The sequence below is a fragment of the Staurois parvus genome, unplaced genomic scaffold (genome assembly GCF_062004578.1).
Source record: "Staurois parvus isolate SC_StPar_1 unplaced genomic scaffold, SC_StPar_1.0 ptg001215l, whole genome shotgun sequence".
Classification (NCBI taxonomy): Eukaryota; Metazoa; Chordata; class Amphibia; order Anura; family Ranidae; genus Staurois; species Staurois parvus.
The window spans coordinates 318,587-335,998 of NW_028319011.1; the positions used below are offsets into that span (position 1 = coordinate 318,587).

The 17,412-nt window shown below is 45.9% G+C and overlaps 1 long non-coding RNA gene across 1 annotated transcript in view; it reads right to left on the reverse strand.

Moving 5' to 3' along the window:
- Positions 1-11,258, reverse strand: part of LOC149438122 (uncharacterized) — a 31,123-nt gene extending 19,865 nt beyond the window's left edge. Inside the window, exons 1-2 of the long non-coding RNA XR_016307952.1 lie at positions 10,701-11,258; positions 1,187-1,394 (exon numbers count right to left, since the gene is read on the reverse strand). This is a non-coding gene — a long non-coding RNA (uncharacterized LOC149438122). The remainder of the gene's footprint in view (positions 1-1,186; positions 1,395-10,700) is intronic.
- Between the last annotated feature and the right edge of the window lie 6,154 nt (positions 11,259-17,412).

Here is a 17,412-nt window from a genome sequence, read left to right on the forward strand (position 1 = left end):
GCTATTGTTCTTATTCACCAGTTATCCTTGAGCATGTAGGTATACATGCGTTTATAATCTGATTCCTCTTCCCTTTTTCGTACGTTTACCACAAGGAGTGTTTTCACTGATTCACTTTGTTTCTTATCCCTTAGTGGGATCACTGCCATTTCTTTCACATCAGTTGGTTTTGGGAATGTAAAGCATACATGCGTTTATGTCACCACATGATATGTATTTACTGGTGTTGTGTAATAGGCGCATATCCAGTACCACGGCATTCATTATATGTATGTGTATTTAATTATTGTATTTATAGATTTTTTTATGTTGATTTCACCCATTTAGGAGAGGCGGTGTAGATGTTTAGTTTGGGGTTGATGTCCCTTATGCTGTTAATATAGTCACTGGGTATTATAGTATTGTTCACTCATTTATTTACTGTTCACCACTTATTCACATTGGGATTTACATATAGTTTAGTTATTAGAGCTGCACCTCACTTTACACTTTGGAATGACCATTTCTGGTATATGGTTAGGTACTAGCAGCTTTAGCCACAGGTTCACCTAAGCCCAGGAGGACTACGAATATTGTCTATGCTCAGTGGAGTGTCATCGGGAGCTGCTTGCTAGGACCTGGAAGAGAAAGCTGGCTCCAATGATGGCGGCACAAGGCCCTGTGGGTTCCGCTTTCAGCAGATTACTGCAGGGCAATGCTGCAGTTGATGGCTGGGTATGTTATTTAAGTTCACCCCAGCACACAAGGTAGGAGGGGGTTTAAAGTAAAATTAAACCTGGGGGGGTTAAGTTCCACTTTAACCTGTTGTCACCCAAATTACACATATTTGCAGCCACAAGGGCAGGCTTTAACACCCACACATGTGCGTTGTTGGGCAGCCAATGTTTCTGTGCTGAGAACAAGCTCACTGCAAGCTCCCAGCACAGACACTGGGCTGTCAAAGACAGCTCTCGGCCCTCACTAATAATCCATAGCCAGTGGAACGACTCCTGATCATGTGACCACTATGACAGCAAAACACAGTAGTCACATGATCAAAAATCTTCCCACCCCCCAGGCAGTCAAAACTTTGTACAAGGACACCGGAGTAGGCGGAAAAGGGTTAAAGGGACTTCAGATGAGACATTTTTATGGTCATTTAGCTCATGAGATAAACAATATAAAGCCAAAGACACAACAAACTGACCTTTTCTGCTAGCCAGCCCATGTGCCGAATTTCATGACTTCCAGAGATTCTGTTTTTTCTCAGCTGAGTTTGGACTTCGGCCATCACCTTGGGAAGAAGTTCCGTCACCGCCCCGTGAATTGCGTTGAACCAGGTCTGGGCCGCCGCAGGATCTTTTCCTCGCAGCACCGCAGTATGCTTGGCATCAGGTGAATGCAGTTCTAGATGTCTGCAATACAGAACACATGCGTTTACAGCGGGAAATCCCAGGATCTTCTTATAATCCCCTGTTCATAGCTCTGGATTTTTAGGATATTTTGCCACACACAGTTGAATAAAAACTGTACATCTTTGGACTAATCTCCAGACAGATATAATAGACACAAATGAATGCAACTCTGTATTCATTAACCCCTTCTTCCCAGCCTTTTAAGAGATAGTAACACCGAAGCATCGTTACCTGCTTGTTCAGCTTCCGCACCATGTGATCACTGTGATTGGATGATTAGATAATTGGAAGCCCATCCTACCAGCTTCCAATTGTCAGCGACGGTACTGTCAGAGTGCTGGGGGCATGCTGCCAACACAAAACAGGTATGCGTATACGTGGAGGCACAGAATACGGCCAATCCCTGTGCTGCCACATATATACATACATCCGACAGGAAGGGCTTAATAAATCTTGAAATGTGTGTTTTTTAATGCCACTAGTGGAAGTGCCTGAAATTGATTTGGTATCAGCCTCTTACTATGCAGCAGCACTGGAAGAAGAAGGGGCAGAACCGAGAGCCAATCAGGTGTGCTGCATGCACATGTACCAACATAGAACATACTGATAGGAGAAGAGAGCAAAGAGATGACCTAATCAGTCTGCTGTTGTTGTTTCACCATCCAATCAGACGGTTGGGGGTGAACAGAGGACACCAATGTATTTCCTAACTGTAAGTAGTCTTGTCTGCTTGGCTGTGCTGTCTGGCAGAGCTGTGGAAATCCCAGCAATGGATGAACAGATATAAAAATCTTCTGACAGGAAAAACATTTCTCATATATGTATTTAGAGTACAGCTTTCTAGGACTGTGAGTGTACTCCATGCACCTAGAGATGACAGTATCCACCCTAACTGCTTTAAGGAACAACATGTACTGTATATAATAACAAAATAAATCACATATAATAACCATTACAGTCTGCCTAAGGTGGCAACAAACAGGCCCCAGAAATAAAAACTGGGCACCCCATCTGTGGGAATACAAAGAAACCAATGAGATGTAGATATGAGTGCGTTTTGTATGATTGTGCGCTCTTCTTTCTTCCTATTATGTAAGTACCGGTCGGGTTTTAATAAAAAACATTTTTTTATGGCAGAACATTATTGCAGATCCCTTTGGCTTTTCTTTGGAGAGACACTGCATACTGAATTTGTGAGGAAGGTTTGTTTTCTGCCCGGTATATTGTGGCTCCTGGAGGTTGGATGTTCATATGGATATAGCCAGTGTTGCTGAAAGGGATATACCTCTATATATAATATATCTCTAAAAATCTGAGTAACGGGTCATTCCAGACAAAGTGTAGAAAAACAGCGTACTTTGATTAAAAAGTTCATTGGAGAGGAGAAAATATATAAAGAAGCGCAGAAACTGATAGGCTGCTCAGCTAAAATGATCTCAAATGCTGTAAAATGGAAAACAAAACATGAAAGTAAACAGAAAACTGCCATTTGAATGGATCAAATGTATCAAAAGCCGCAGAGAGGTCAAGTAGTAAGAGTACGGAGTAGTGGTCATTGGTTGGGATGAGTACGGAGTAGTGGTCATTGGTTGGGATGAGTACGGAGTAGTGGTCATTGGTTGGGATGAGTACGGAGTAGTGGTCATTGGTTGGGATGAGTACGGAGTAGTGGCCATTGGTTGGGATGAGTACGGAGTAGTTGCCATTGGTTGGGATGAGTACGGAGTAGTGGCCATTGGTTGGGATGAGTACGGAGTAGTGGCCATTGGTTGGGATGAGTACGGAGTAGTGGCCATTGTTTGGGATGAGTACGGAGTAGTGGCCATTGGTTGGGATGAGTACGGAGTAGTGGTCATTGGTTGGGGTGAGTACGGAGTAGTGGCCATTGGTTGGGATGAGTACGGAGTAGTGGCCATTGGTTTTAGCAGTTAGTAGATCATTGGTGAGTTAGACTTTTGGTAAAAGATGGTAAAGACCTGTCCCTACCCAAACCCAGGCTCATGATATTTCCAAAGTTCTCGGTTGAGCTTGTCTTGTACTGCTTGAGAGATTACTGCAGAGTACGCTGCAACTTGCAAGCTCACTAGATAACAAAAGCATTTTTTGTGCAATTATTGAACAGGTATAACGGAACACTTTCAATTATTATCTAATAGATCAAAGGGGAACAAATAAGAGACGTTGTCTCCTAAACTGTATCTAGACCTAAATTGATGGCATGTTCAGATCAAAGGAAAGCTTATTGATATGCACATAAAAGAACACGTCCAAATACTTTATTCATGACAATAATATTGATAGGACATCCAGTATTTATCAGTGAAAAAGGCAAACACTGCTAGCAGGCTGCATTTACACTGCTGCAGGGGCTCCTGAGGAACAAGGCGAGACCCTGTTGTCAAGCTGACAGCCGGTCCAGGTGGATTTTGCTGGACAGAACATGACACCGTTGGTCTACAAGGTATGCCCAAAGTACAGTTACCCTGACATGGGCATGCATGGGCCCCTTAGGAAGCTGGGGCCTCAGGTAGTTGCCTGAACTACTCCAATGGAGATCTGACAAAGGTCATGCTGACTCTCTTCTTTTAAATGGAATGAATCAGAGATTTAGAACAGACAATTTATGACTGTGTTAATCTAAATACGTGTTTTGGGTTAGTGAATTGGAAGGTCCAAATATATAAACTGAAGCATTGTAAATCACACTGCATTTTTATGTAGCCTTTTATAGGACCATTAAAACAAGAAAGGCTCCCACCAGGAAAAAGTGTAGCCTGCAGCAGCTATTCTCATCCAGGGCTCCATGAAACCCTAGGATACCTCTAGAGCAGTGGCCTCAAAACTGCAGCACACGGGCCGAATGTGGCCCTTTGTTTACTTTACATATGGCCCTTTAGGCACTATTCCTTCCACTGATATGAGATGCTATTCCTCCCACTGTGACCAACAGCATAGAATTAATTCTTGACCCCAACAATGGCATACTATTCCTTCCACTGACACCAATGATGGAGCACTAATCCTTCCACTGACACCAATGACGGGACACTATTCATCCCTTTAACAGTAAAGATGGACCACTGTTTACTCCCACTAATGCCAGGAGATTTTCTACTTCCACTGGCCACAGTCCAACCCCCCTAAAGTCTGAATGACAGTAAACTGGCCCTTTGTTTAGAAAGTTTGAAGACCCCTGCTTCAGAGCAGGGGTCTCAAAACTGTGGCCCTTTGCATACCTTTCTCTGGCCCTTGGGGTACTATTTCTCCCACTGATACGAGGCACTATTCCTCCCACTGACAATTGGGCAATAATTCCTGCACCAACAGTAGGGAACCATTCCTCCAATTGAAACCAATGATGGAGCATTATACCTTCCACAGACACCAATTATGGAGCACGATTCCATCCACAGACACCAATGATGGAGCACTATTCCCTCCACAGACACCAATGATGGAGCACTATTTCCTCCACAGACACCAATGATGGAGCACTATTTCCTCCACAGACATCAATGATGGAGCACTATTCATTCCACAGACACCAATGATGGAGCACTATTTCCTCCACAGACATCAATGATGGAGCACTATTCATTCCACAGACACCAATGATGGAGCACTATTCCCTCCACAGACATCAGTGATGGAGCACTATTCCCTCCACAGACACCAATGATGGAGCACTATTCCCTCCACAGACATCAATGATGGAGCACTATTCCCTCCACAGACATCAGTGATGGAGCACTATTCCCTCCACAGACATCAATGATGGAGCACTATTCATTCCACAGACACCAATGATGGAGCACTATTCCTTCCACAGACACCAATGATGGAGCACTATTCCCTCCACAGACACCAATGATGGAGCACTATTCCCTCCACAGACATCAATGATGGAGCACTATTCCCTCCACAGACACCAATGATGGAGCACTATTCCCTCCACAGACATCAATGATGGAGCACTATTCCCTCCACAGACATCAATGATGGAGCACTATTCATTCCACAGACACCAATGATGGAGCACTATTCCCTCCACAGACACCAATGACGGAGCACTATTCCCTCCACAGACACCAACGATGGAGCACTATTCCTTCCACAGACACCAATGATGGAGCATAAATTCGTTTTTAAACTTTACTTCACTATGGGCATTTTTTCTTGATCCCCTGTGGGGAGCACCTTTTCTCCCAGATATCGTTCTTGCACAGTGGAGGAACAGTGCTCTTTTGGTGGAGCAGTGATCATTTTCTACCATCTAGTGGATTTCTTCTGCCCAGCTCTGTACCATCGTGAGGATCTTCACTGACCAAGGGAATGCATCTACCCTTTCCATGCGGATGACTACGCTATGAGCTCCATCTTGGCTACATTGCACTTATAATGTGCACTTCTGGTTAGTGTGCATTGTTACCCTAGGTCACCGTTGTTGGGACTTTTTTGATCACTTTTATCTATTGTGAAACATTTATATATTCTCCTAGCGCTGCACTTTTATTTTATTTTCATGTGAGGATTATTTTGGTTATCCTGTGTGCCTCAGCTACTTGTACATTTAAAACGCTCGCTTATTATTCTCTGTTTTATAATGATGGAGCACTATTCCCTCCACAGACATCAATGATGGAGCACTATTCCCTCCACAGACATCAATGATGGAGCACTATTCCCTCCACAGACATCAGTGATGGAGCACTATTCCCTCCACAGACATCAGTGATGGAGCACTATTCTCTCCACAGACATCAATCATGGAGCACTATTCCCTCCACAGACATCAGTGATGGAGCACTATTCCCTCCACAGACAACAGTGATGGAGCACTATTCCCTCCACAGACATCAATGATGGAGAACTATTCCCTCCACAGACATCAATGATGGAGCACTATTCCCTCCACAGACATCAGTGATGGAGCACTATTCTCTCCACAGACATCAATCATGGAGCACTATTCCCTCCACAGACATCAATGATGGAGCACTATTCCCTCCACAGACATCAGTGATGGAGCACTATTCCCTCCACAGACATCAATGATGGAGCACTATTCCCTCCACAAACATCAATGATGGAGCACTATTCCCTCCACAGACATCAATGATGGAGCACTATTCCCTCCACAGACACCAATGATGGAGCACTATTCCCTCCACAGACATCAATGATCGGACACTATATCTCCCACAGACATCAGTGATGGAACACTATTCCCTCCACAGACATCAGTGATGGAGCACTATTCCCTCCACAGACATCAATGATGGAGCACTATTCCCTCCACAGACATCGATGATGGAGCACTATTCCCTCCACAGACATCAATGATGGAGCACTATTCCCTCCACAGACATCAATGATGGAGCACTATTCCCTCCACAGACATCAATGATGGAGCACTATTCCCTCCACAAACATCAATGATGGAGCACTATTCCCTCCACAGACATCAATGATGGAGCACTATTCCCTCCACAGACACCAATGATGGAGCACTATTCCCTCCACAGACATCAATGATGGAGCACTATTCCCTCCACAGACATCAATGATGGAGCACTATTCCCTCCACAGACATCAATGATGGAGCACTATTCCCTCCAGAGACATCAATGATGGAGCACTATTCCCTCCACAGACATCAATGATGGAGCACTATTCCCTCCAGAGACATCAATGATGGAGCACTATTCCCTCCACAGACATCGATGATGGAGCACTATTCCCTCCACAGACATCAATGATGGAGCACTATTCCCTCCAGAGACATCAATGATCGGACACTATTTCTCCCAGTGACACTAACAATGGGGCACTAATAGTTCCCCTATTACCAAAGATAGGACATTGTTTACTCCCACTGACGCCGGGACATTTTCAGCTCCCTCTAGCCATGGCAGGGGATCCCTTAGCTATAGCTGCTTGGCTCCCATGTGATGGTGCCTGCACAGTTCTGGGGCCAACGTCACTATGAAGGGCCAGTGGCATGATACCAATTATGTTTTTAGCTGTCTTTAAGGGGGGCAATCAGCACTGCAAATGGGGCATTTTTCAAATTGATCCCCAAGTAACTGTTTTTAGCAGGGGTTCCTCGACATCTGAAAATTATTTCAAGGGTTTCACTGTTGAAAAAAGGTGAGAAAGGCTGGTATACAAGGCATGCCACCTCTCATTGCAGCTCTGCAATAATCTCAGGAACGAGAGCATGCTAACAAAAGAACAGAGCACACAGTAAATGTAATACATGCAGCTACACAATACCAAAAATGACACAAACCCATGGGCTCAAAGGGCTTCATAATACATCTCCATGGTCTTGGGGATGGTCCTTCCATCACCAGACTCACTCATCTTCATGGAGGCAAAGAGAGGACCTAGTATGCCCAAGCCACTCAAAGTCAGTAATGTAACCGGCTCACTGGATGACAGCACAAGGAACAGTATTCAGGACCATTAGACCCCCCCTGTGCTGCCACCACTTACATATTTTGGGACATCTGTCCAGTAAGCCGCTCATAGTTGGGACTTCGGCCGAGTATAGTTACACTCATCACAAAGACCATCAGGAGGCATTAATAAATCCTCTGATCCCAGAGCAAGCTTTCATCTTTTACATGTTCTCTACTTATTCCAGTTACTTGCTGCAAGGTGTGCTGTGTTGTTTAGGTGTTATAGCGCATACTGCATGACTAGCGCAACTAGATTTCATGTTTTATTGTTACCGGGAAACCACATCAACCCAATGAGAACGCACTGCTAACGGCGCACAAAACCACGTATATTGTCACAATGCAGAGTGTGAATCCGGCCGTACTGCACGTGTTGGGTGAATGTAAATGTCATCACTGGTAACATTTGTCATGAAGTCATGGCTGGTGGGAGGGGCTAGCAGGGTGCTGTACATAGTTCCCAGAAAACATCAGGGCCCCTCCTCAGTACTCCCCCCAAGAGTCCTCAGCCCTGATGCAATCAGTGGGCTGGCTCCTGAGGGAGTTCTGGAAATATCAATCTGCCTGGCTGTGTGGGTGTCAGTCTGGTGTAGTGAACATTCCTATGCAGATGTCTCTAGGTAACGCTGACATGTGATGTGCAGCTTCTATGCCTGAAAGAACGGAAATCCAATGAATGAAAGCAGTGGGCCAGGGACAGTAAGGTTGGGGAGAAAAGTGCTAGATGATGCCGGATGTCCACCAGCCAGGAAATGAGGAAGGCTCGGTTTAACTTTCTGCAGCTTTTAATACAAACTGTATGAATCTCACAGAGCGCAGTAGCATCAGAGTTAGATATTTCCGTAGAGGAGCTGAGCGTTTTACAACTGTGCAAGACTGAAGATAAGAGTGGAGTTCAAGTGTTACTAAACCCCGGACCCAGCATTCACTATATCCGGTCTCCCCGAACCCTGCATTCACTATATCCGCTCTCCCCGGTCCCTGCATTCACTATATCCGCTCTCCCCGGACCCCGCATTCACTATATCCGCTCTCCCCGGACCCCGCATTCACTATATCCGCTCTCCCCGGACCCCGCATTCACTATATCCGCTCTCCCTGGACCCCGCATTCACTATATCCGCTCTCCCCGGACCCTGCATTCACTGTATCCGCTCTCCCCAGACCCCGCATTCACTATATCCGCTCTCCCCGGACCCCGCATTCACTATATCCGCTCTCCCCGGACCCTGCATTCACTATATCCGCTCTCGCCGGACCCTACACTCACTATATCCGCTCTCCCCGGACCCTGCATTCACTATATCCGCTCTCCCCGGACCCTGCATTCACTATATCCGCTCTCCCCGGACCCTGCATTCACTATATCCGCTGTCCCCAGACCCCATATTCACTATATCCGCTCTCCCCGGACCCCGCATTCACTATATCCGCTCTCCCCGGACCCCGCATTCACTATATCCGCTCTCCCCGGACCCCGCATTCACTGTATCCGCTCTGCCCGGACCCCGCATTCACTATATCCGCTCTCCCCGGACCCCGCATTTACTATATCCGCTCTCCCCGGACCCTGCATTCACTATATCCGCTCTCGCCGGACCCTACACTCACTATATCCGCTCTCCCCGGACCCTGCATTCACTATATCTGGTCTCTCCGGACCCTGCATCCACTATATCCGCTCTCCCACAGTACACACAGCATGGAAATACAATTATTTTAGTAAATATAAACTGCTAAATACCTTTTCTCATCAGCAATATATAGCAGTCTTATGACTTCTCTCAGTGTCTAACCCAGCAGTGGTTAAAGCTTGTAGGAGTTTTCATTCTCCTCCGACTGTCCTATGAGACTACAGGACCCCTGACCCTCTGTCTGGACAATGCTGATCACATGCACTCTCCTAACAAAAAAAAACAAAAAACCTCTCTATCAATACACACCAAACTGAGCATCGGCTGCTGGTCGCCACCATCTTGGATGTTGACTTCAAGCTGTAAATCAAGTGACACACTATAGTATTCCGTCTCCTCCATAAAAGGTTATATAGTGAGGGGAGGGGCAGAGGAGCTGGGCCAGCACACATAGTAATTAGACACTCGCAGTAGAGGGGAGGGCTATGGTATGCAAGAAGGGAGGGGGCTGTGCTAATCACATTTTTTAGCTTCAAAGACACATTGCAGGTGAATAAAAACTAATTCACAGAAAGTAAAAACACCAGAAGTAGGCATATAAAATACTGTGTGTGCTGTGACCTGTCATTTGTTTAAGGTGGTGACAGGGTCTCTTTAACCGCTTCAATACGGATGCACGTATATATACACAGCCTGGTACTGAAGTGGTTATACCGGGACAATGGCTGAGGCGACAACCATGATCACGTATCATTTTTCAGTGCCAACGATTCTCTTTTATGTAAAAGTAATCTGAGCGACTATGCGCCGTTGGATTACTTTTCAGGTGGAAGAAGGGGGTCTCATCCCCTCCCCCCGCCACCTTTCCCGTGTATCTTGTGCAATCGGGAAGCCCGGCAAAGATGCGACCGGTGGCATCGGCTCCCCCACACACAATGGGAGGAACTGATGTTGTTCTTCCCACTATGTGAAATGAGAAACTGGAAGCAACAAGGATTCTGTCACTTCCAGCTCTGGGTTTACTCTCCGCCTGCCAGCCGGGGAAGCAGCCAATCAGACCAATCTGTGGAGAAATCTGGGGTCTGATAGAAGAGGACCTGTCATGGCCCATGTGATCATAAAGCATGTTGTTCATCCCTTCTGATAGCAATGAAAGTGAAAAAAAGAAATAATAAAAATAAAACAACCCCCATCCCCCTCGTGCTTACATGCAAAGGTGAACACACGTGTCGGCCCAGCGATCGCACGACACATGCGAGGTATCACCGCCAACGTCACACCAATAATTCCAGCACCAAATCTCCTCTGGAACTCTCATTTGGTAACCTGTAAAGACTTGTAAACCGTTGGGTAGCTGGATGTAATCATTCACTTTTCCCTCAGGGGGTCTCTTAGGCTTGCTGATCCCTGTCTGTAATATGGATGGATGGATTTCTCCCTCTATCCTCCAGGGGGCTTTCCACTTCCTCCACCTCTCCTCTTTATTCCTCCATATTGTTGGTGACCATGAAAAAAAGAATACATATAGTGCCTTATCTTTCTGTAAAAGGTTTATTTATACTGCATAAGTACTTCACTCACATATCTATATATTAAATGTGTTTCTGAAATAGTAACCATCCTCTGTGTGTGCTCTGCACACTATCTGTACTCGCCGTGTGATTCCTAATAGCGTCGTGACGTCAGAGCCCCTCCTTTTAAACCGTTGCCTAATGATAAACTAAAGTACCGGTTTGCCGCCATTTCATTGGTGTGCGCAGTTTTAAAGCATGTCTTGTGTGGTATCTATTTACTCGGCATAACATCATCTTTTATATTTTACAAAGAAATTGGGTATTATATTGTGTTTGTGTTCACTAAAATTCATTAAAGTGTTTTTTTTCCCCAAAAATATGCTTTTGAAAAACCACTGTGCAAATACCACGCGACATAAAATATTGTAACCCCCATCATTTTATTCTCTAGGGCCTCTGCTTAAAAAAATATAATGTGTGGGGGTTCTAAGTAATTATCTAGCAAAAAAAGAGAATTTTTCCATGTAGGACAGGAATGTCAGAATTGGCCCAGTAGGCAAGTGGATAAATAATAAACATGTCTATACTTACCTGCGGTTTGCACAGAGCAGCCCGGATCCTCCTCTTCTCGGGTCCCCCCGCAGGCTCTCCTGGCTCATCCTGTCGGGTGCCCTCACAGAAAACAGCTTGCTATGGGGGCACCCACTGCTCCGTGTGTCCATTCACACAGGGAGCCAAGGCTTAGCCCCACCCTCTCTATCTCCTCATTGGCTGACTGGCTGTGATTGATAGCAGTAGGAGTCAATGGCTCCTGCTTGCTGTCTCAGCCAATGCGGAGGCAGAGACCTGGGACAGCGAGGCTGTCATTCATATTGCTGGATCTCGATGGGGCTCAGCTAAGTATTGGGGGGATGGGGGCACTGCTGCACAAAGAAGGCTTTTTACATTCATCCATAGAATACATAAAGGTAACAATCCTTCAGACTTTACAACCACTTTAAGGAGAACTGCAGTGCCATCTGAAGAGCAATCCATATTTTCAGAGGACATTTGAAAGGCAGTGAGGAGGCGAGATATCACCTCCTCACTGCCTGATATTACCCTGTAATGCTGCACTCCAGCCCTGCAATTGCATGCACTGAACTCAATGGGTGAGTTTGGCAGAAGGTACCGTCTGTCAAAATCTGCTCCCCACAGTAAAAATGCCAAAACATTGCAGCCATGCATGCGTACAGCCCCAGCTGGCTGTATTGTGCCAAGCTGAGTGGACAGTAAAACTTCAGCTCAACTTTTTGTTTTTAACACCCCCGAAACCACCCACCTGAAAGAGACAATAGAAGAAACATACCCAGGTTAATCCCACCCACTGCCATTTCCTTCACTTCTGTGCTGGGAAACAAAGGCAATACTAGGTAGCCCCAGGTATGAAGAAGCATGTGACTTACCCCATGTGACCGTGCTGGGCCAATCAGCAATGTGTCATCTACAATCCCCATGACTTGAAGCTTATACTGGACTTTCCTATCAGCAGCTGAACGGAGCGGCGGAGAGGTACAAGGAAAGTCAGTATGGAGTATGCTGCTGGGGAGAAGTGCATTAAAGGGAACTTGTTGCTTTGCCCTGCATAGTCTGAGCACAGACGTCCATGAAGGAAGTGGGTGGTAAAATAAGTACGCGGGAGAGTCAGTCTTCCTATAACCACCTAAAACTACAAGATCCGTTTAGGTGGGCTGACCCCCAGAAGTGTCTCCTAAGTCTCGGGGACGGCGCTCTCTTTCCCGGCGTAGTGTGTGGCACTTATACCGTGGAGGTAATCATGGCTGCATTTGTAATGACCTCCACCTACTTATCACAGCAGAGACTCCGGAGAGGGAAGCAGCATGAGTTACATGAACATTGCTGAAATCTTCAGCTCCCTCTGTGCGGCCGGGTCGTTCTAATATTAAATCGCATCCGTCCCACTGAGGCCATTCTGATTGACTTCGCATTCTTTCTCCACTGATATTTTAATGCGAGTGGCTGGAACCGGCAGAAATGATGTTATAGGACAGAGGACGATGGCTGGGGGACCTCACGGCGGGAATATCACATTTGTGTATTTATAAAGGACATCAAATACAATCTATCAATGACGGGGGTTACATTAGATCCAAACCCAACCTCTAAAACCTGATAACCCCTCCCCCCCCTCCTGGCAGCCCTTTAGCTGGGTCTGAACACCGGGAGGTGATCACTAATCATGTGATCACGGTGATTGGCTACCACAGTGGTTGCATGATAGGGATCCCATCCCTCCGTCTCCTGAACATAAACAGAGATTGGGAGTTGTTTGTGACAACTGAGAGTTGCTGGGCTGGGAGTGAGCCGGCTCTCCGACCCCTCCGCTGTCACAATACAATACGGCAGCAGGGAGGATTCCCCAATCCACCTCCAATGTGTGGATGGGGGAAGCCCTTCTTTCTTTTCTGCTGCTCACCCACTACTTTTAACTGCCTCATACTCAGAATCTGAGTCTGATAGAGAGAGATCCCCGCTACTCTCGTCCGTCATACTCAGCATCTGGAAAGCCTCCTCGCTGGTGTATCATTGTTTACACAAGTTTATGCTGCATTGCTGATGTTCACTGGTACAGATGTCTATCACTGGTACAGATGTCTATCACTGGTACAGATGTGTATCTCTGGTACAGATGTGTATCACTGGTACAGATGTGTATCACTGGTACAGATGTGTATCACTGGTACAGATGTGTATCACTGGGACAGATGTGTATGACTGGTGTCATGGAAATTTTGTATTGTTGGTCGAACTTTAAATGTGTCATATATTCGTGTTATTCATATGTCTCTCGTGTGGCTTAATTAAAGCTCTGAAGGCTGCAATTGGGCCATGCGCATGTACAATGTATGTATTACAGTACTCAGCTTGGTAATGGATGAGATGGCAGATCTGCGCTTATAGACCGGCGTGTATACCACCACGGCATTCCATGCGAATGCTGCTGTCAGTAGACCGTGGGCCTGTATCCACATATCAGCAGCATGGTACCACGTGGGCTTCATAACGCAAGGCGCAAGCGGTGTGAACTCCACGTGTAGGCTTGTGCATATCTTACAACCCATTACTAATCTGAACTGTATCTGGGATGGATGTGTTTTAATAAAGATCGTATCGGGCCCATCCAGGTACAGACTGATATTTTTAGGGAGATGCTTGTGCAGAGAATTTTGCATACCAATAGAAGCTAGTAGGACAGGAAATATGACCTCAGATGGCTCATAGGGGGGAAGGGGAGGAAGTCTGCTGACCTCAGAAGACTCATGGGGGAGGACCAGTGATAGATAATAGCAAAGGCTATGCTCCAATTGGAATGTACATCCTCTGTATAGGCAATCCCCATTGTATTGTTCGGTGGGAGGGATTGACTTTATTCATGTGGGGGGCATGTGTGTATTCTTAATAAAACAGAGAGCTGAGCCTAAAGCCGGCCCTTATGTGGATTGCAACCAGCCTTAGAGTGTCGTGTGATCATTCTAGGGTAACGGAGCTCCAATCACCCACAAATTCAACAGAACCAAAGTATTTGGATGGGCAGGAATAGTGTAGTTTGGCTGCAGTCGTGGTAAGCGAGATTCGCACAGCTTTATGGGGGATTTCTGCGCATCCAACTGCGAGTACTCACGGTAAGGAGAAATTCGTTAAAGCGAATTTCCAAGACAGTTTGGCGAGCCTGGTGGATACTAACGCGTATTATTGCATAGCTAACAAAGAACGGGGGGGAAATGAACTATCATGAACTAGCAAAAAGTATGCCGGCACATTTCAGGTCTCTCTGCCATTAAGAGGATCGCTTTTTGCGTGTTCGTGTGGCTGATTTCGCTCTCTGTTAGCTAACAAGAAATACCGCTTAACAAGGACCTCGTTTTTTGTCCTAAACTCTTGATTTGTGGGTGAAAGACAAGGGTTTGTCTCTGCGGAGAGCAGCAGAGGGGTGGGTTTTGGTTGGCTGGATTTGGTCAAGTTTAAAAATCTTCCAACCAAAAATTAAACGGGTATATGTTTTAGTGGGTAAAAGTTGTTGCATAGTGTTAGGTAAGTATTTGTGGGCTGTAGGTACTGTGGTGATTGCTTTACCCCCCTCCACGTGAGGTAATTATTACAGTGCTGAAAGGCTTAGGTTAATTGTTAACTGTTGTAAGATCTGTGTTATGTGGTCTGTACAATGTTTTGTGGTACTACTGCTCCCAGCAAGCATGCAGCAGGGGGTCCTTTCTGTTACATGTGCATGTTAGTGTGATATGTTGGTGTTTTATGTCCGTTCTGTGATTGTGCCCAAATTGTGTTGTATGTGTACTTCATATTGTTGTGTAATTGTCCAGTGTATGTTCTGTCTAAAAGTCTGTTTTATGTAAGAGGCAATTTTGAGGCTAGAGTCTGCCGTGTGTTTCCCTGTGGGGGGGTCATTCTAGTGTTACCATGTGCTCCCCTGTGGGGGGTCATTTTCTTGACTAAACCACATGGACTCCTTTTGTTTGGTGGCCATTTTGTTGGCTACCATATGTGCAGTAATCTCTATGCAATGTGCATGAAGTTTCCTATATGCATTTGACCCATATTGTGTTTTTAATCCAAATTTTTTACAGTTTCATTTGTTTGCTTTTAGCTTTAAATTTGCGTATTGCCAGCCAATTTAAAGTGTATTAAGCGAGTTTTCCCTTCAGGTGTTCCACATTTAATGAGCGCGGTGTAGTCTGGGTTTTTGCACATAGATTTCTTGTATAGTGATTATGTTTTTCTTGTGTTTTTCCTGTTAAAAGTAGTTCCTTATTGTAAAGCAGGTTTGTTTTAAGCTGCTGTGTCGCGTGTTTCACGTCCAGCAGACTTTTTGTGTAAACGGTTCTAGGTGGTTGCAGTAAAGATTGCGTGTATAACGTGGATCGTTTAGCGGTGCTGATAGGAGTGATTTTTGCGTCAGCAACAAGGTTACTTTTGGCGCAGTTTTTCGGTTTACCTCTGTGTAATTGTTTTACTGTGAAACGTCCCGTGTTTTTCATAAGGATCCACTTTGTCCTTTTTAACAGTTTTTCAGGTTGAAAAAGGGTTTTTCTGTGTGTATTAGGAAAGTTTTTTTCTTTACACAAATTTCCTAAAGGTCAGTTAGCAGGTTTCTGCCCAACCAGTGACCCCTAAGTAACATCCAAGAACCCCTCTTTTTGTTTTGACTTGTGTTAGCTACTGTGTGCAGGGAGAGAAAAGCCACTTTCATCATTGTGCGGTGTGGCCTGCCAAACACAGTGGGTGATGAGAACCACATAAATTACGCTGTGCGAGTGGGCGGTCCAGGGAAGTATTAGCCTGGTCACCACAAACACTTCGGGTGGTCAGGATCACACAAATTGCGCTGTGGGAGTGGGAGGTGTGCTCTCAGTCTGACCGCCACTTGATGCGCTTCGGGTGATCGATAAGTATCACATAAATTACGCTGTGCTGGGAAAGTGGTGGAATCAGGCCTCTCGGTAGGATCCCACCGAGTGCTCCAGGGGGTAAACAGGTACCCGGACGCGGGATATATACCAGTGACTAGTCACGATGGGCAGTAGTCAGTCCATGAAGAGAGAGGGGGAACCAGCCCTCTTCAGGGTAAGGACAGCTGCACAACTGATGAAGGTGAGTTTGGGGGGGAAGTCTACAGAACCCCTCAAAAGGTGGAATAAATGGTCGAAGGGTACCAGATGGGAAATTCCCCGGGAAGGTACATTTGACGCATGGAGGTGGGAAAAATTCATCTCTGAATTTGGACCACGGATGCAGGCGTCAGAACTAGAGATCGCACAGCTATGGCTTCACAGGTCAATCCGATTAGGGAAGCAGGGCATACATAAACTGGTGTCTGTCCGGAAGAACCAGGTGATGTATACCTGGCCTCCAGAGGGAATAAAACAGGAGGATCCAGTGTCAGAGGTGGAGGAAGCTCTTTCAGGGCTGACTCTACTAAGGCAGGCAGGATCAGGGTCTGCTGGGGTTCCCCAACAACCAACAGTGGCTGAGATAAGTATAACTGCACCTGTCTCTTCTGTTAGTGACGTCACTCTTGACATACCTTCTGTGTCTTCTGTCTCTATGCCTCAGCCTCTGCCTCTACCTCTCCCTTCTCCCTGCTTCACCCCAGCTCCTTCTGTTTCCAACTATGAAGCCTACTCAACAACCGATTTGCAGACTATCTGTGAATCAAGGGGAATAGATACCCGGTTAAAAAACAGGGCGGATTGCATCAAAGCGCTACGAACCACTGATCAGACCCCTGCCCCCCAGCTATACCCTGATCTGAGGGACCTCAAACCTGAAGGTGCAGTAAGCGAGGTGGTTAATCTAAGCCCACCGATGAAGCTGGGTCAGCCCTTGCACT